Source organism: Pelobates fuscus, chromosome 4 (genome assembly GCF_036172605.1).
Source record: "Pelobates fuscus isolate aPelFus1 chromosome 4, aPelFus1.pri, whole genome shotgun sequence".
NCBI classification, from domain to species: domain Eukaryota; kingdom Metazoa; phylum Chordata; class Amphibia; order Anura; family Pelobatidae; genus Pelobates; species Pelobates fuscus.
Genome location: NC_086320.1, coordinates 8,519,449 through 8,540,427, shown reverse-complemented (window position 1 = coordinate 8,540,427; position 20,979 = coordinate 8,519,449). Strand labels below are relative to the sequence as shown.

The window sequence follows — 20,979 nt, the reverse complement described above, 5'->3', positions numbered from 1 at the left end:
AATAAAAATAAAATAAATACATTGAACGCCATCAGCCTGTGACTTAAAGGGACACTATAGCATTATGAATACAAACCAGAATTCCTAATCTTATAGTGCCTCTGTCGCTAGTTCTATATAGGTCCCCCATCTGCTATAAAAATAATAAAATCAAAGTTGCAATCACCTTTTTCTAGCCAAGAGGCTCCCTCGGTGCTGCACACCACTTGCCTCCTGCGACGTCCGGTCCAATACACCTCATAAAGGGGCACCGGGCATCTCATGCACATGTGCCACGAATGCCGCCAAGCAAATATAAGCTTCCCCATAGAAAATACTTGATATTTAATCCTCTCCTATGGGTTTCCGTGTCATGTGACCACATTTACACAGAATTGTCTCTTGTGACTGTCAGTATGATAACCACTATAGGTGAATTCAACCTCGAAAGTTAACACTGCAGTTTCTAAACAGACAGGGCCAGTGCACCCAGACTGTCATTGAATTTTGGTAAACAAACCAGTGTTACATCTATTCTGGGTCAAATAAGTTTCTGACAACAGAACAAACTCTGGACTTTGCTTCAGACATGAGGAGCTGTTTACAGTAAAATCATGTTACCGCTGTTAAAGGATGAAGTCCCTTTTAAAAATATTTAAGCTTTTTTCAGGAAAACAAATTTGTTAATAAATGACAGGAGAATTATTACCAAACATTTAGAGTTCAGTCTGCATCGAGGAGAGCAAGTGCAACCTCACAGGAATTACATCTCACAGGGAGCTGGGATACCAAGGTAAACACATTATACAGAAATTAGTCATAAATTGGAATTAACAAATAAAATCAGGCATTCTGTAAAATGACTGGGTGGTAGAGAATGGCTATGGCAGAGTTCTGGGTCTATTTACAGCAGACCGGGGTAGAGGATATTTATTTTTTTGTACGTGGCCTAATAGGAAGCTGTTCGCTGTAGAAGGCGGGATTGATCAGCGGGTCAAACCATGTAGACGAAGATCTTCTATCATGGTCAGTAAAATCACAATACAGACAGGGTGAGAGAGAGTCACAAAAGGAGGAGAGCAAAAACCACGAGGGACTGAGATACATTATGGAGAGGGGTGTAGAGACATGGGGAGGAAAAAGAGACACAATGGGCGGAGTTAAAGGCGCGGGGAGTTAAGAGAACAAATAATGGTAAGGGGTAAGAGACGCAAGAGGGTTAGAGACACAAAATGGGGAGAGAGACACAAAATATGGGGGGACGGGGGACACAAGGACCAATTGGGGGTAAGATACACTAAAGGATGGCAATGAATTCAAAAGGGGGAGTTTAGATCCAAATGAGGGGGTAATAAAACACAAAATGGGGATGTGACGTAACACCTTATCACATACTGCCCACAAATAATATGTTATGGAGATGTTGAAATGCTCCCTATTAAACCAGGAGGCAGAGACACACAGGGGATTATTTACCTGAAGCCCCTACTCATTAGCTAGACACAGACATCCCAACTTGCGAAAATGCATTTCAGGGAGATGGCTTTACCCGGCACGGCGACGCCTCCTTACCCCCATGGACGCGCGCTCCCTCCCCACACAGATACACACATACACACAGCCCGCAAACATGTATGAACACCTTGATACACGCACTGGCACAGATACACACATTGAAATATACACTCAGATATGCACACTGATACATACACACAGATACATACACAGATACACACACACACATACACGCACTGACACGCACACTCATATACACACACTGACACGTACACTCAGATACACACTGGCACATACACTGAGATACACACACTGGCACATACACACTCACACAGATACACAATGCTCTGGTCATGGCGGAGGCTGATGGGAGTAAGCATGCAGTAGTAGCTCACTCCAGCCTCTCCTCTACCGACGTGCTGCCTGTACAGCTGCTGACTCCATGCTGCCTACTCCCTCCTGTGCGGCTCTCTGTGAAGCAGGGAGGACATGATAGGGTGTCATCACTTCTTCTCTGATGGCTGATACTATGGTCGGCTCTTCAAGACTTTCAGAACCTAATGTCTCTGGGCATCTTAGATCAATTAAAATTTACAAAATGGCATCAATCCCAACCCAGTTTCATCAAGTTGTCAGACTGATAGTATATCACAGAAAGCAATGCAGCAAGTTTGTGTAGTTTGTCACTAACCATGTGAGCTTTTTATCAACCAGGCAGAAGGAGTTATTAAATGCAAAGTTTAATAGGAACGGTAAAGTCAGGATCACTGGAGTTCTCTCAAGCTGCCTCAGCATTCTCTTGGACCCCGCACACTTACAATGCGCGTCCTTTTATTGGTGCCCGAAACGGGCACACTCTAAAAGCAATGCAGCTTTTTGCTGTCCGCCTGTCATCTGGAGCACCATAATGACACCAACCAGTAAGAAACATTTCCTACCTATTTAAATTGACCTGTTCCACACATTGCTGCTCTGTTATGGTTCTTGTTTGGCCAATAGCTTGTTCCAGGCCCAGACTGGCCATCGGGCAAACTGGGCAAATGCCCAGTGGGCTGCAATGGCCATATAGGGCAGTACCGGGCAGTACCTAAGAGGCAGCTCTGTCCGTTCGTGGGCCGAAGAAGAGATTAATGGGCAGGGAGGGAAGGAATTAAGCTGGACACTCTTCGTGCATGCTGGGAAGCTTCTGTGTTCTCACGAGCTCCGATATTGTTAGAGGCCACTCTCTGAAACACTGGTGCTCACAAGAGAGAGAGACATGGTCTGTACCCTGCAGAGTCATAGACCCCACAATTAGCCCACTGGACCACCAGGGATAAGCGTGGTTCCTCATACACTACAACACCTATGCACACACTATATTCCCTATACATACACTACACCCCCTATACACATATTGATACACCTATAGTATACACATGTGCACTACAACCCCTATACGCATACACACTAAAGGTCCTAGATGCACACACAGTAGAACCACCTGCATCTCTTAGATACACACACAGTAGAGCCGTTACATGCACACACAAAATCTCAGATACCTACACACTCTACAGTCCCTATAAACAAGAGCATATATAGAGCCCAGAACCACACACACTATAGCCCCTAGCCACACATAGTATGCCACAAACAGGCCCCTTTACACACAATACAACACAAATAGTCTCATCTACACACATGCTATCGAACAAGCATCCTCCAAACACATACAGCACCACATTATGGTTGCAGACATAAAATAAAAGGGGAGAGAAATAAGTGCTAACAATTACAGATCACACACAACCACACACATTTACTAAAGCCCCTACCAACACACATATACACCATGTACAACCCCAAGACACACATAAACTCTACAGCCATTGAACACGTGCGCTACAGCCCCTAGCAACATATAGTACACTACAAACAGACCCCTGTGCACACTACACAACAAAAAGTCCCATCTACACAAATACAATAATACATGCAACCTCCAAACACATAAACACCACAGACAGCAGGGGCGGGCTTTGCAGAGGAGCAAAATTCTAGCCATAAATGGCAGGTAATCCAGCCAGTGCAGGCATTCGGATTATACTGTATATAGCTAGCCAGTCGCCTCTGCAGGGAGGGAGGTAGCGCGGTGCCTGTGCACTGTGTATGTGCACAGACATCCTGTCTGTCTGCTGCTCACACTCACTGTGTGTCTCGGGAAGTTAGAGGTCGCAGGTCACGTGACCTGCGACCCGCAATCTCTGGCTTCATAAAGCTTGCTGAGAGCTCGAGAAGTAGACAGACAAAAAGTCTGTGCACTGTGCTGCCTCTCACTAGACACCAAAGAGGTCTTAAGGATGCCACCTTGAGGTAAGATCTGGGAATGCTAGACATTGGGGTGCAAAGCAAGTTCTGGGGATGCAATCAGGAAGCCTGAGCAAGTTGTTGGGAGCAGAGAAATGGCACAGATATGCTGGGGGCAGAGCGATGACACAGATATGCTGGGGGCAGAGCGATGACGCAGATATGCTGGGGGCAGAGCGATGGCACAGATATGCTTGGGGCGGAGAGATGGCACAGATATGCTGGGGTAGAGAGATGGCACAGATATGCTGGGGGTGGAGAGATGGCACAGATATGCTGGGGGTGAAGAGATGGCACAGATATGCTGGGGGTGAAGAGATGGCACAGATATGCTGATGGCAGTGAGATGGCACAGATATGCTGGGGCAGAGAGATGGCACAGATATGCTGGGGCAGAGAGATGGCACAGATATGCTGGGGCAGAGAGATGGCACAGATATGCTGGGGCAGAGCGATGACACAGATATGCTGGGGTAGAGAGATGGCACAGATATGCTGGGGGTAGAGAGATGGCACAGATATGCTGGGGGTAGAGAGATGGCACAGATATGCTGGGGGTAGAGAGATGGCACAGATATGCTGGGGTAGAGCGATGGCACATATATGCTGGGGCAGAGCGATGGCACAGATATGCTGGGGGCAGAGAGATTGCACAGATATACTGAGGGGCAGAGAGATGGCACAGATATACTGAGGGGCAGAGAGATGGCGCAGAGAGATGGCACAGATATCCTGGGCACAGAGAGATGGCACAGATATCCTGGGGGCAGAGAGATGGCACAGATATCCTGGGGGCAGAGAGATGGCACAGATATCCTGAGGGCAGAGAGATGGCACAGATATCCAGGGGGCAGAGAGATGGCACAGATATCCAGGGGGCAGAGAGATGGCACAGATATCCAAGGGGCAGAGAGATCGTACAGATATCCAGGGGGCAGAGAGATGGCACAGATATCCAGGGGGCAGAGAGATGGCACAGATATCCAGAGGGCAGAGAGATGGCACAGATATCCAGAGGGCAGAGAGATGGCACAGATATCCAGAGGGCAGAGAGATGGCACAGATATCCAGTGGGCAGAGAGATGGCACAGATATCCAGAGGGCAGAGAGACTGCACAGATATACTGAGGGGGAGAGTAAAGTGATTGTGATCATGTCACAGGGGTCACGGAAGTCATATAGCGCTGAGCAGGCATATGCCACCCTTGCGCTAGAGTCTGACGCGTCTATGTCAGACTCCGACCCTGATTTTGACCCTGCCAGGTGTTCAGATACATCATCACTAGATACAGTATCTGCTGCTAGTGATGTATCTAGTTATGTTGTATCTGTGCCTGCTAGTCCCCCTGCCGGAAGGAGACGTGCTGCTCCAGCTGGAAGTACTGTTGAGGAGTGGGTAGTGCCTCATTGCCAGAGGCCAGACATCCCACCCTTTACTGCAAATCCTGGCATCAATGTGGATGTCGCAGGATTTAGCCCTCAGCAGGTTATGGAGGTGTTTCTGGGCGATAATGTATTGGGAACATTGCCGCCCAAACTAATTTATATGCAGATTAGTTCCGTGCTGCAAAGCCTGACTCTTTTTTGGCAAAGCAGCAATGGGCCTCCATCGATGTGCCAAAATGTAAAAGATTCTGGCCATTGACTATGCTGATGGGCATCATAAAGAAGCCCTCCATCCACTCCTACTGGAGCAGTAGCCCCATCTTCTCTACCCCCATTTACTCCCAATGTATGTCGAGGAAGCCATGGCGTCGCTAGGGGGGGGGGGCATCATGCTGTGCCCCCACAAATGCCAGCAACATGCTGGCCATGTGGCTAGATTCTATTCCCTCGGGCTGTCACAGTCTGTGACAGCCCGAGGGAATGCAGGAGAGAGCAACTGGAGCGGTGCTGGGGGCTGTCTGTGGCCGGAGGGAGCACTGATAGGCTCTCCGGCACAGGCCCCGCCCCAAAACGAAGCCCACCTCCCGCACATAAGCCCCGCCCCCACCGTTAAGAAGCAGACCATGCTGCTGCTGCAAAGGCCAGAAGATGGCTGACCCCCAGCAACAGGTAGGCTTGATGTGCTCTGGTGTGTGTGTGTGTCTGCTAGTGAGGACATTTGTGTGTGTGTGTGTGTGTGTATGGACTCAGTAGTCTGTGTGTGTGTGTCTCTGCTAGTGAGGAAGCTTGTGTGTGTATGTATGGACTCAGCAGTCTGTGTGTGTGTGTATGTATGGACTCAGCAGTCTGTGTGTGTGTATGTATGGACTCAGCAGTCTGTGTGTGTGTATGTATGGACTCAGCAGTCTGTGTGTGTGTATGTATGGACTCAGCAGTCTGTGTGTGTGTGTGTGTGTGTGTATGGACTCAGCAGTCTGTGTGTGTGTGTGTGTGTGTGTATATGACTCAGCAGTGTGTGTGTATGGACTCAGCAGGCTGTGTGTGTGTGTGTGTGTATGGACTCAGCAGTCTGTGTGTGTGTGTATGGACTCAGCAGTATGTGTGTGTGTGTGTGTGTGTGTATGGACTCAGCAGTCTGTGTGTGTGTGTGTGTGTATGGACTCAGCAGTCTGTGTGTGTGTGTATGGACTCAGCAGTCTGTGTGTGTGTGTGTATGGACTCAGCAGTCTATGTGTGTGTGTATGGACAGCAGGGCCGCCATCAGGGCATGACAACCTTAACGGTTGTCATGGGCCCGGCGGTCCTGGGGGGCCTGAGCCCCACATTCATTATGTGCATATATATATATATAGCGATTTTCGCTATATATATGTGCACAGAGGGCCCCCTGCTACCTATACAATTAAGAGGGGGGCCCAGCAGCACACTCTGTCCTCCTTTCCAGCTGCTCTCTGTCTAACTTTCCTGCGCCCTGCGGCCGCGAGAGCGTTGCCACGGGTTACTATGGCAACGCTCCGCACAGCACGCAGGCCTGTCTCGCGAGATTTAGTCAGAGAGGAGCTGGAAAGGAAGACAGTGTGTGCTGCTGGGCCCCCTCTTCAATGTACCGCGGCTGGCTCCATGCCACTGGACCAACAGGGAATATAAGAACCAGGGAGGGGGGAATACAATTTAAATATATATAAATTAATAAAAATACTCCCCTCCCCCCTATTTTACACACACACTGAATCCTTACAAGCACACTCTGCACTACACACACACACGGCACTACACACACACACTGCACTACACACACACTACATTCACTAAACACAATCTGCACTACACACACACACTACATTCACTAAACACACTCTGCACTCACTACATTTACTAAACACACTCTGCAATACACACACACACACACACACACTACATTCACTAAACACACTTTGCTGTACACACACACTACATTCACTATACACATTTTGCTCTACACACACACAATATACCCACTATACACATTTTGCACTACACACACACACTACATTCACTAAACACACTCTGCACTCACTACAGTTACTAAACACACACACTACATTCACTAAACACGCTTTGCTGTACACACACACTACATTCACTATACACATTTTGCTCTACACACACACACACACACACTATATTCACTATACACATTTTGCACTACACACACACACTACATTCACTAAACACACTCTGCACTACACATACTCACACTACGTTCACTGTACACTCTCTGCACTCACTAAAACACTACATTCACTAAACACACTTTGCACTACACACACACTACATTCACTAAACACACTTTGCACTAGACACACACACTACATTCACTATACACATGTTTCACTCACTACACACTACATTTATTAAACACGCTCGGCGCTACACACACACACACACACACACACTACATTCACTAAACACACTTTGCACTACACACAAACACACACACACTGCATTCACTTTACACAAGTTGCACTCACTACAAACACACTACATTTACTAAACACACTTTGCACTCACTACAAACACACTACGTTCACTACAAACACACTACATGCACAGTTGGGGCTACACATTTTATTTTTAAAATTCCCCCTACTGCTGCAAAGCAGAATCCCCAAAAAAGATGCAGAGTCTGTTTTAAGAGGGGGCCGAGAAAAGATAGTGTATATTACTGTCCTGATTGCCCTGGACTCTGCATTGGGGACTGCTTCAAACGATACCACACACTGGTCCATTTTTTTATTTTTTTCAACATTTGCCGTTGAGTTTTTTTTTTTTTTTGTTACGTTTACCCTATGCGTGGAGGGCATGGGTGTACTGAGAAGGCCTTGCAGAAAACAACCTGCAATAACCAACAACAGGATCTCCTAAATCACAGTCAAAAAGCAGTTTGTGTGTAAAAAACGAAAATTGAAAAATTACCACCACACACTTTCTTAATTTTTTTGTGGGCTAAAACAGTTGCATCAATGCACTCCATATACAATACCTGTATACCTGTGGTTGTCTATGTTTCAAATATATACGCTTTCATGGCAATAAATAAAACTGGGGTGTGTAAAATAAGCCCCAAGCTAAAGATAGGCCTATCAGAAGAAACACTCTCAATTGCAACTCATACAATTGTAACTGTACCTTCCCCAAATCCTGGCAAACCTATGCATGGGGGGCATGGGTGTACTAAGGAGGCCTTGCGGAAAACAACCTGGGGTGTTTTCTTGCAATAACCAACAACAGGCTCTCCTAAATCACAGTCAAAAAGCAATGTGTGTGTAACAATGAAAATTGAACAATTACCACCACACACTTTCTCCAATTTGTTGACTGAAACAATTGCATCAAAGGCATCAAAACACTCCATATACAATACCTTGGGGTGTCAACTTTTCAAATATACGCACGCTCATGGCAAGAAAATACACTGGGATATCTGAAAAGGCCCCCAAAAAGAAGATAGGAAAAGAAGATATGTAAAATTTGAAAAACACATGTCAGGCGTTTGGCTTTCCACCCCCCAAACAACCCAAAAAACCTATGCATGGGTGGTATTGCTGTACTCAGGAGATGTTGCTGAACACATATTGGAGTGTTCTTTGGCAGTAACATCTAACAGGAGCTGAGAATCCATGCCTAAAGTAGAATGTGTGTGAAAAATAACACTCAAAAATGACTACCCAAATGTTTGACAGAGACTGGTGGTAGAATTAGTGCATGGAAAGTGTTAAAATACCCTAGGGTGGGACATGGGTGCGACTAAGAGTAAGAAGACTACCCCAATAACGACAAACAACAAGTGTTACGGTTACTCCCAGGCTAGCTGAAAGCTGGACCGCTTGGATAGTCTGGATCTCTATTTAGGGAGAGAGAGAGAAGCCGCTTTGTCTCGATATCCAGAAGGATCCTGTAAATGTAGAACAATCCCACTAGCTATTTTACAGCTAGGATATCTTTCCCCACAAAACGAGTCGAGGCTGTGATTTGAAGGTCAAGCAAGAACTGCGTGCTGGAACACCCAGCCTGGTTTTTATTACAGTTGAGTACAAAAAGAACACACCCAGGGGGAGGCATAAAATCACCAATCATATACATGGTACAACCCCCACGTCCCCTCCCCTCAGATAAACATTTAACATAATTAACACATACAGTATTTTACCTAAGTTCTGGATGTACCCCAAAACCAGGGGGTACAGCTTTAAATCCCGTATCCCCAGATAGTCCTGGTTCAGGGGAACCACATATTCAAAATCCAGCCCATTCGGTTAAAGAGTTCGGGAGTTATGGATCTTTGAAGTTTTGACCGACCGCACAGACTTTCTGGCCGAAAATAGTTCCACAAGTTTTGGCATTGCGGTCGGTCTCCGTTCGTACGTTAAAACTCCACGAAACCCTTGCCATCCACAGTTATCCCGGGGTTTGCTATAATCCCCATGTAAAGGGTAATCTTTCTACCGAACGGCTGGTCGTTCGGTAGGTCCAGCACGAAGTTACGTTATCCTGGAGGTCTCAGCGGTGTTCGCCTGTTTGCGTCTCCGTTTTTGGTTCCAGACGATTGCTGGCAAACACCGCTGTTCGCACGTAAGATGGCCACGAACACGTGCAAAGTCCCGAAATGGCTGAAAATAGAGCTGGAAGGTAAAATAGCACTTAACTGCACACAGGGTAAATAATAGTTTTGTAACAACAAGTATTGGATGAAACAGGCCACAGCATTTATTAAAAACTTACAACTGTAGGACTCATCCGAACTTTATTCTTTTCCTTTAATTCAAATATAAATAAACACATAAATATATATACATACCATAATTAACATATAAATTAACACTTATTGCCCTACAGCCTCAAACTTAAATAACCGTCCTTGCCAACGAACTTAACCAGGTGCCTATGCACCAAAAACGTTACCCAATGGGCTCTTGCCTCCCGCCTCGTCCAAACCAAAATTCCCATCATCTTAAATGCTCTACCACCAGCCAGCTTTTTGCTCGGTGGGCACATAAAATTCAGTAACTTAAAAGTTTACCGTACAGAGCAGGGGAGGTTAAGACCCACCATGTCCATCTCCTGACATTCCATCTGCTCCCCAACCCTGTTGGCAAGGACACGCTTCCCGCTAGTTGTGACGAACAGAAAACATTAAATGTGGGTGGGAGGGAAGTTGTTTGCTGACCAGAATTCCAAAAGGCACTGAGGTAAGATGATCCCTGCCCCACTACAAACCCATAACTAGAGATGTCCCGAATAGTTCACTGGCGAATAGTTTCTGGCGAACATAGCTTGTTCGCGTTCGCCACGGCGGGCGAACATATGTGATGTTCGGTCCGCCCCCTATTTGTCATCATTGAGTAAACTTTGACCCTGTACCTCACAGTCAGCAGACACATTCCAGCCAATCAGCAGCAGACCCTCCCTCCCAGACCCTCCCACCTCCTGGACAGCATCCATTTTAGATTCATTCGGAAGCTGCATTCTTAGTGAGAGGAGGGACAGTGTAGCTGCTGCTGATTTAATAGGGAAATCGATAGCTAGGCTAGTGTATTCAGTGTCCACTACAGTCCTGAAGGACTCATCTGATCTCTGCTGTAAGGACAGCACCCCCAAAAGCCCTTTTTAGGGCTAAAATATCAGTCTGCTTTTTTTTTTCCTGTGTAATCTAATTGCAGTTGCCTGCCTGCCAGCGTGTGTGTCAGGCTCACAGCGAATACTGTGCCCACTTGCCCAGTGCCACCACTCATATCTGGTGTCACAATAGCTTGCATTATAAACAAACAAAACCTTTTTGACTGTAATATAGTAGCAGTCAGTTTCCTTCACACGTGTGCGTTTCAGGGCCTGCCAGGGCACAGTGTCACACCAGTGCAACTCATATCTGGTGTAACAGTAGTGTACATTTAAAAAAAAAAAAAAATTGACTGTAATAGATTGAATAGCAGTTAGTTGTCTGCAAGCGTGTGTGTCAGGCCTACAGCGTCTACTCTGGCAACTTCTGCCAGTGCACAGTGCCACTCATATCTGGTCTCACAGTAGCTTGCACGCATAGTACCACTAATCCAAAAAAAAATGACAGGCAGAGGCAGGTCACCCTGCAGGGGCCATCGTGATCGTGGTGCTGTGATTCCCTATGGCCCTAGAATAATGCCCAGTTTTCAGAGGCCACGTACCCTGAACTTGAAAAGTTCTGAGGACATAGTTGACTGGCTAACACAGGACACCCAATCTTCTACAGCTTCCGCTCGGAACCTTGACGCACCATCCTCCTCCAGCTTAGCTTCGGGCACCTCTCAAGTTACCACTCGCCCGCCTGCCGCCACCACCAACACTAGCACCACATCCGCTTCTCTTGATCTGTCAGAGGAGTTATTTACACATCAGTTGGAAGAAATGAGTGATGCGCAACCATTATTGCCAGAGGATGTAGATAACAGGGATATGTCTCAATCAGGCAGCATTACACACATGGACGTACGGTGTGATGATGATGATGTTGTACCCGCTGCTGCTTCCTTTGCTGAGTTGTCAGATACAAGTGAAGCGGTTGATGATGACGATGCGTCCGTGGATGTCACGTGGGTGCCCGCTAGAAGAGAAGAAGAACAGGGGGAAAGTTCAGATGGGGAGACAGAGAGGAGGAGGAGACGAGTTGGAAGCAGGGGGAGGTCGTCGCAAGGAGCTAGTGGCACAGACAGACAGCATGCATCGGCACCCGGTGTCAGCCAGACAGCACGCCAATCAACGCATGCTGTTGCCACCACCAGAATGCCGTCATTGCAGAGCTCAGCAGTGTGGCATTTTTTTTGTGTGTCTGCCTCTGACAACAGCGATGCCATTTGCAACCTGTGCCAAAAGAAACTGAGTTGTGGAAAGTCCAACACCCACCTAGGTACAACTGCTTTGCGAAGGCACATGATCGCACATCACAAACACCTATGGGATCAACACATGAGTACAAGCAGCACACAAACTCAAAGGCGTCATCCTCCTCCTGGTCCAGCATCTTCAGCCACGTCAACCACTGCTGTCCTCCTTGCCCCCTCTCAACCATCCGCCACTCCGTCTCTCGCTTTGAGCAGTTCCTGTTCATCTGCCCACAGTCAGGTGTCTGTCAAGGACATGTTTGAGCGTAAGAAGCCAATGTCACAAAGTCACCCCCTTGCCCAGCATCTGACAGCTGGCTTGTCTGAACTCTTAGCCCGCCAGCTTTTACCATACAAGCTGGCGGAGTCTGAGGCGTTCCAAAAATTTGTAGCTATTGGGACACCGCAGTGGAAGGTACCCGGCCTAAATTTCTTTGCACAAAAGGCAATCCCCAACCTGTACTCGATTGTGCAAAAGGAAGTAATGGCATGTCTGGCACACAGTGTTGGGGCAAGGGTCCATCTGACCACTGATACCTGGTCTGCAAAGCATGGTCAGGGCAGGTATATCACCTACACTGCGCATTGGGTAAACCTGCTGACGGCTGCCAAGCATGGAATGCGTGGCTCTGCAGAAGAGTTGGTGACACCGCCACGACTTGCAGGCAGGCCTGCTGCCACCTGCTTGCCTGAAAGCAGAGAGTCACACCGGACCAGCACTCCTGTCCGCCCTGAACGCACAGGTGGAACAGTGGCTGACTCCACACCAACTGGAGATTGACAAAGTTGTTTGTGACAACGGAGGAAATTTGTTGGCGGCATTGAATTTGGGCAAGTTGACACATGTGCCGTGCATGGCACATGTGTGTAATCTGATCGTACAACGCTTTGTGCATAAGCACCCAGGCTTACAGGACGTCCTGAAGCAGGCCAGGAAGGTGTGTGGCCATTTCAGGCGTTCCTACATGGCGCACTTTTCAGATATCCAGCGGCGAAACAACATGCCAGTGAGGCGCTTGATTTGCGACAGCCCGACACGTTGGAATCAGCACTCCTTATGTTCGACCGCCTGCTCCAACCTAGTCAGTCGCACCGAAGGCACCATCAGCTACATCATACCATTTGTTTTCTTCCTGGAGTGTGCCCTGCGAAGAGTGCTGGATCAGGCCGGAGATGAGCGTGAAGAGGAAGAGGAAGAGTTGTGGTCACCATCATCACCAGAAACAGCCTTATCAACATCGCTTGCTGGACCTGTGGCAACGCTGGAAGAGGATTGTGAGGAAGAGGAGTCAGAGGAGGAATGTGGCTTTGAGGAGGAGGAGGAAGACCAACCACAACAGGCATCCCAGGGTGCTCGTTGTCACCTATCTGGTACCCGTGGTGTTGTACGTGGCTGGGGGGAAGAACATACCTTCAGTGAGACTGAGGACGAGGAACGGGACATGAGTAGCTCGGCATCCAACCTTGTGCAAATGTGGTCTTTCTTGCTGTCGTGCCTCTTGAGGGACCCTCGTATAAAAAGGCTGAAGGAGAACGACCTGTACTTGGTGTCCACGCTACTAGACCCCCGGTATAAGCAGAAAGTGCCTGAAATGTTACCGAATTACCGCAAGTCGGAAAGGATGCAGCAGTTCCAAAATAAATTCAAAAGTATGCTTTACACAGCGTATAAGGGTGATGTCACAGCACAACGGGAATCTAACAGGGGAAGAGGTGAAAGTAATCCTCCTCCTCCCACGACCACGCCGGCAAGGACAGGACGCTTTACAGACGTGTTGTTGATGGAGGACATGCGGAGCTTTTTAAGTCCTACGCATCGCCACAACCCTTCGGGGTCCACCCTCAGAGAATGACTCGACCGACAGCTAGCAGACTACCTCCCCTTAACTGCAGATATCGATACTTTGAGGAGCGATGAACCCCTTGACTACTGGGTGTGCAGGCTTGACCTGTGGCCTGAGCTATCCCAATTTGTGATAGAACTTCTGGCCTGCCCCGCTTCAAGTGTCCTGTCAGAAAGGACCTTCAGTGCAGCAGGAGGTATTGTCACTTAGAATAGAAGTCGCCTAGGTCAAAAAAGTCTAGATTACCTCCTCACCTTTATTAAGATGAATGAGGGATGGATCCCGAAGGGACTGACAGTGGGCGATACATTCGACTAAAAGCGGCCTGATGAGGGGGACGTAACAGGGATTAAACTGATAGGAATAGTACTACTTAACACACCACTCCTATCTGGTGGCACATTAGATTGCACGAGCAGTGCCCCAAATTTGAAGTAGGAGGACCGACCAAGCATCTTATAATAACGCAGAGAGAGGCAACGCAGAGAGAGGAGTCTGAAGAAGAGGAGTCAGAGGAGGAAGGTGGCTTTGAGGAGGTGGAAGACCAAACACAGCAGGCGTCCTAGGGGGCTTGTTGTCACCTTTCGGGGACCCTTGGTGTTGTACGTGGCTGGGTGGAGGAAACGACCTTCAATGACATAATTGAGGACAAGGAATGGGACATGGCTAGCTTGGTATCAAACCTTGTGCAAATGGGGAGTTTGCGGTTGTGCAAATTCACTGTTTGCGGTTGTTTGCGGTGCGTTAAACGGGGAGTTTGTCATTGTGAAGCGGCGTAACCCTTACACTACCTGATCGATACAACATCATAGCTGATCTTTTAAAGCACGTTATTCCAAACAATTTAGGAATGTTAGGTGATTTATGCCCTTTATGGATTAAAACCAGACTCTGCATCAACTATGTAATTTTCCATGGGAGTTTTGCCATGGATCCCCCTCCGGCATGCCACAGTCCAGGTGTTAGTCCCCTTGAAACAACTTGTCCATCACTATTGTGGCCAGAAAGAGTCCCTGTGGGTTTTAAAATTCGCCTGCCTATTGAAGTCTATGGCGGTTCGCCCGGTTCGCCGGTTCGCGAACATTTGCGGAAATTCGCGTTCGCCGTTTGCGAACGGAAAATTTTATGTTTGCGACATCTCTACCCATAACCACTCCCCTAAACACATACAGCCAATCACTAGCACCATCCCCACACTCATACATGTGCCCTTGTCCATTTAGCTGTGCTGACTCCCCAGGGCCTTGATGGCCAGCTGTGAAAATTCCAAGTTGCAAAACTGGAATGCGCACCCTCCAAATAAGGTCTTTAAGCCCTCAGAGAACCCGACACACCTATGCATGGGTGGTATCGCTGTACTCAGGATTTGTTGCTGAACACATATTGTGGTGTTCTTTGTCAGTAACAGGAGCTGAGAATCTATGCCTAAAGTAAAATGTGTGTGAAAAATAACACCAAAAAATTACTACCCAAATGTTTGACAAAGACTGGTGGTAGAATTAGTGCATGGAAAGTGTTAAAATACCACCATTTGAAATACCCTAGGGTGTCTTCTTTTCAAAAACATATGGTTTGATGGGGGTAAATTACATTGGCCGGCTTCAAAAATGTCCCAAATGGGACATGGGTGCATGATGACCAGCTATGCTTTTTTACATTTTTCATCATATTTTACTTTTTTTTTCTAGTAAACTATAAGATATGATGAAAATAATAGTATCTTTAGAAATACCATTTAATGGCGAGAAAATCGGTATATAATATGTGTGGGTACAGTAAATGAGTAAGAGGAAAATTACAGCTAAACACAAACACAGCAGAAATGTAAAAACAGCCCTGGTCCTTAACGGTAAGAAAATTGAAAAAGGCTCTGGTCACTAAGGGGTTACGTGACATCCGGGCACTATTTTTTAGGGCTGTATATCTGCACCTTAATTATTATTATTATTATTATTGCCATTTATATAGCGCCAACAGATTCCGTAGCGCTTTACAATATTTTGAGAGGGGGGATGTAACAATAAATAAGACAATTACAAGAAAACTTACAGGAATAATAGGTTGAAGAGGACCCTGCTCAAATGAGCTTACAGTCTATAGGAGGTGGGGTATTAGAAACATTAGGATAGGAAATATCAAGTAGGAGTGAAGCAGAGCTGGAGGAGAGAGCAAAGCACTATCCCATAGGAGAGCAAGAGACAGGTATGTAAGCAGTGGCGTACACATGACCCATGGGGCCCCGGTGCGAAAATTGAACCGTGGGCCCCCCCCCTCGCGCTTACTCTGCGTGGGCCGGGGCAGCAACACATGGCGGCGGGCACCTGGTCGCAGGGGTTGCGACCGCGGTATGTACGCCACTGCATGCAGATGCACACACACTTAAAGGACCACTACAGACACCCAGATCACATCAGCTCAATGAAGTGGTCTGGGTGTCAGGTCCCTCTAGTTTTAACCCTGCAGCTGAAAGCATAGCAGTTTCAGAGAAACTGTTATGTTTCACTGAGGGTTAATCCAGCCTCTAGTGGCTGTCTCACTGACAGCCGCTAGAGGCGCTTCCGCCATTTTAAGACACTGAACGTCCATAGGAAAGCATTGAGTAATGCTTTCCTATGGGCGGTTTGAATGCGTGCGCGGCTCTTGCCGTGCATGCGCATTCGGAGCTGAGAGGCGGAGGGATCCCCAGCGCCATGGGAGTCCGGTGCTGGAGAAAGGTAAGTGCTGAAGACACACACACACACTCTCACGAACAAATGCATACACACTAGCTAACAGACACACACATTTACTGACAAAGACACACTCAGCGGCAGACATACATACACACTCACTTACAAAACATACACTCTCACTGACAAACACACACTCACTAACAGACATCAAACAGACTCACTAACACACACACACAAACACACTCAGTAACAGACACACACAGTAACACACTCACTGACACTCACTAGCAGACACACACTCTAACACAAACACCAACACTCACACTAACACACACACACACACTAACGCTCACACACACTAACACACACACACACTAACACACACACACGCTCACACACACACTAACACACACACACACACACACACTAACACTCACTCACACACACACACACTAACACTCACTCACACACACACTAACACACACACACACACTAACACTCACACTCACACACACTAACACTCACACACTAACACTCACACACTAACACTCACACACACTTACACTTACACATGTTTTTTTTATAATTTAATCCCCCCAGCCTCCTTACCTTTTGGAGTGCTGAGGGGATTCCCTGGGGTCCAGTGGTGCTGCTGGGCTCCTGGGGTGGCCGGTCACCCGGCGGGCTGGCTGGTCCTGCGGGCGCGCGAGGGAGCACTCTCCTCTGAGTGCTTACTCTTCAGCTCCCTCGCGCGCCGCGTACTGATACCGGCGCCGGAAGATGACATCATCTTCCGGCTCCGGTATCAGTGCGGTGCGCGAGGGAGCTGAAGAGGAAGCACTCAGGGGAGAGTGCTCCCTCGCGCACCAGCCGGCCGCCAGGTATAAGCAGGGCCAGCCTCGGGGGACCCGGAGGTGGCCGGCTCCTGGGAACCTCCATGAGAAGAGGCTGGCCCGGAGCGTACATACCGGGTCGCAGGGGCGGCCGGGTCCCCTGGTGGGCCGGGCCCGGTCGCAGCCGCGACCCCTGCGACCCTGGTATGTACGCCACTGTATGTAAGGGAGAGATTACTCTGGGAGGCCATACGCTTTCCTGAAGAGATGGGATTTAAGGCCCTTCTTAAATGATTGAAGACTAGGGGAGAGTCTGATGGCAGTAGGCAAGTTATTCCTTAGGAGAGGAGCCGCCCGTGAGAAGTCCTGCAAGCGCGAGTTGGCCGTACGGGTGCGAGCAGCGGTCAGGAGGTGGTCGCGGGCAGAGCGGAGGGTACGAGGAGGGGCATACCTCTGGATCAGTGAAGAGATATAAGAGGGGCTGGAATTGTTCAGTGCTTTAAATGTATGGGTTAGCACTTTGAATTGACTCCTATAGGATACAGGGAGCCAATGTAAGGACTGGCAGAGGGGCGAGGTGTGAGAGGACCGACTGGATAGGAAAATCAGTCTAGCTGCAGCATTCATTACAGACTGTAGCGGGGCAGTACGGCTTTTGGGGGGACCAATCAGGAGAGGGTTACAGTAATCCATGCGGGAAATTACTAGAGCATGGACAAGCTCCTTGGTAGCATCTTGCGTAAGAAAGGGGCGGATGCGGGCTATGTTTTTGAGTTAGAACCTACAGGACTTGGCAACAAACTGGATGTGAGACTCAAAGGTGAGACCAGAGTCAAGTATGACACCAAGACAGCGCGCTTGTAGGGATGGACTTATGTGGATATCACTGACTTGAAGGGAGAGTGAGAGAGGAGGATCAGTATTAGGAGGAGGAAAGACAAGGAGTTCAGTTTTAGAGAGGTTAAGTTTGAGAAAGCGTGACGACATCCAGTCAGAGATGGAAGAGAGGCAAGCAGTGACACGTTGCAGGACGGCCGGGGAGAGGTCCGGTGAGGAGAGGTATATCTGAGTGTCATCAGCGTACAGGTGGTAGTTGAATCCAAAAGAGGCAATAAGTTTTCCAAGAGAGGCAGTATAAAGAGAAAATAGAAGGGGACCAAGGACAGAGCCTTGGGGAACTCCAACCGAGACAGGGCGAGGGGAGGAGGTATCCTTGTAAAAGGAGACACTAAATGAGCGTTGGGAGAGATAGGAGGAAAACCAAGAGAGGACAGAGTCACAGAGACCGAGTGATTGAAGAGTTTGAAGGAGGAGAGAATGATCAACTGTGTCAAAGGCAGCAGAGAGGTCAAGGAGAATTAATATGGAGTAGTGACCTTTGGATTTAGCGGAGATTAGGTCATTAGTCACTTTGATAAGATTAATGTGTTAGTATATTAGTTTGATAATTATTTTTTACTACTTTAGTTTGATTACTGCTGTTTTATTTATTAATTCTATTTTAATGGCACTTACAAATGTAATATATGTGAGTAAAAATTCAGTTTCATCAAGTTTTCTAATATCTTTGTTTTGAGATTAATGAGAACGAGGGGTCGTCACCATACGGACCATGGGCCTTACAAAGTCCGCCCACTGTGGTATAAAATAAATGGAGGTATAAAATAATAAAATAAATGTGGTATAAAATGATAAAATGGAGATCCAAGCAGTGCTGGACTAAGCATAGGGTAGCTCAGGACGCTGCCTATGCCCAGTGCTTTGTGGGCATCTCTTTTGGCAGAGTACATACATAGAAGGTGCCTACTCTGCCCAAATAAACTGTCCGGGGAGACAGGGTGGCGGCGAGAGAGTTATGTACTTATTGTGCTCCTCCTGCATGGCTCTCTTATTGCCCTGTAGTGAGGTCGGCAGCCGGAATGTAACATCACCCAGGCCCCGCATCACTACCAGCCACAGGTCGGGGCTGTACTGGAAGAGGACAATGTGAACCGAGCAGCCCCCTGGAACTCAACAAGAGAGTCCATCCCAGCTCTCCCAGGAAAAGGTAGGGAGGCTGGGCGGCTCTCATTAAATAAATAAATAAAAACGTGTGTGTGTGTAAATGTCCGTGATTATATTTGCACGTGTGTGTTTGTGTTTTCTGAATGTGCATGTATTTGTGTCTGAGAATGTGTGTGTTTGTCTGAATGTGTATGCATTTGTTTCTGAGAATGTGTTTGTTTGTCTGAATGTGCATGTATTTGTGTCTGAGAATGTGTGTATTTAGTAGATAGCACCCTATTTTGATTTCCAATAATATGGCAATTCCACAGAAGGATAGAAAATTAGGGAGTTATTTATTATATTAAAGGACCACTATAGGCACCCAGACCACTTCAGCTTAATGAGGTGGTCTGGGTGCCAGGTCCAGCTAGGATTACCCCTTTCTTCTATATACATAGCAGTTTCAGAGAAACTGCTATGTTTATAATAGGGTTAATCCAGCCTCTAGTGGCGGTCTCATTGACAGCCGCTAGAGGCGCTAACGCGCTTCTCACTGTGATTTTCACAGTGAGAAGACGCCAGCGTCCATAGGAAAGCATTGAGAATGCTTTCCTATGGACTGGCTGATTGCGCGCGGCACCTGCCGCTCATGCGCATTCAGCCGATGACGGCGATATGGAGGAGGAGAGGAGTTCCCCGCCTGGCGCTGGAAAATGAGGTACATTTAACCCCTTCCTCCCCCTAGAGCCCGGCGGGAGGGGGGCCCTGAGGGTGGGGGCACCCTCAGGTCACTATAATGTCAGGATGTTTTCCTGGCACTATAGTGGTCCTTTAATTTCACTATATAGATAAATGGTCCTTTATCCTTTTACACAGATGGCATTCGGCCCTCATGTGGAAAGCCCTGTTTTAAACAGTGTTTAAAGGATTGTGGCCAGGGGGGTACACTGCCACCCTCCCCATGTGTTCCCTATTAAGGGTTAATTACTTTATAGGAGTAAAAAAAAATGCCCCTTTCTGTCTCATTAAAGATTTTGCCTTTTAGCCAAAAGCAGCAAATTGTTGTTAGTGCAGAACTCACAAGAGGGTTTCCTTGATTTGGCAGGTGAGCTTACACGTTAATTGCAATTGGAGTGAAAATAAAAACCTTTAGCTATTTTAATGTGCGTAAGGATTTGGGATAATGGGCAGGAAGCGTTTTATATTTTAGTTCTATGTATTTGGGCTAAGTAATAGACATTGCTGCTGCCCAAGAGTAGAGGGAGTTTAAATGTAGGGTTTAATATTGTGTGTTTTGTATTTTACGAATAATACTATTGATGTCAGGGTGTGGTGCAGGTCAATAATGTCCTGCAAATATCTACACTAATGGTGGAAATAAATCTCTGTGGGGCCCACAAGAAACTCATTACACAGGAGCACAATGTGCAATGGACCTCAGGAGCCCATCTGTGAATAGTCACTGGATCCATTTTAAAATTATCCCTTCCACCATTCCATATTTAATGACTGTATGTACTAAGAA

General features: G+C 47.4%; 1 protein-coding gene across 2 annotated transcripts in view; it reads left to right on the top strand.

The window, feature by feature from the left end:
• Window positions 1-675: 675 nt before the first annotated feature.
• LOC134608268 (cytochrome P450 2C6-like) overlaps window positions 676-20,979 on the top strand; it is a 110,534-nt gene continuing 90,230 nt past the window's right edge. The window contains exons 1-2 of one of the 2 annotated variants that reach the window (XM_063450959.1): window positions 697-772; window positions 19,371-19,515. The gene's annotated coding sequence lies outside the window, so the exon portion shown is untranslated. Of the gene's footprint in view, window positions 773-19,370; window positions 19,516-20,979 lie in introns of both variants that reach the window. The other variant, XM_063450958.1, reaches the window with a different exon arrangement.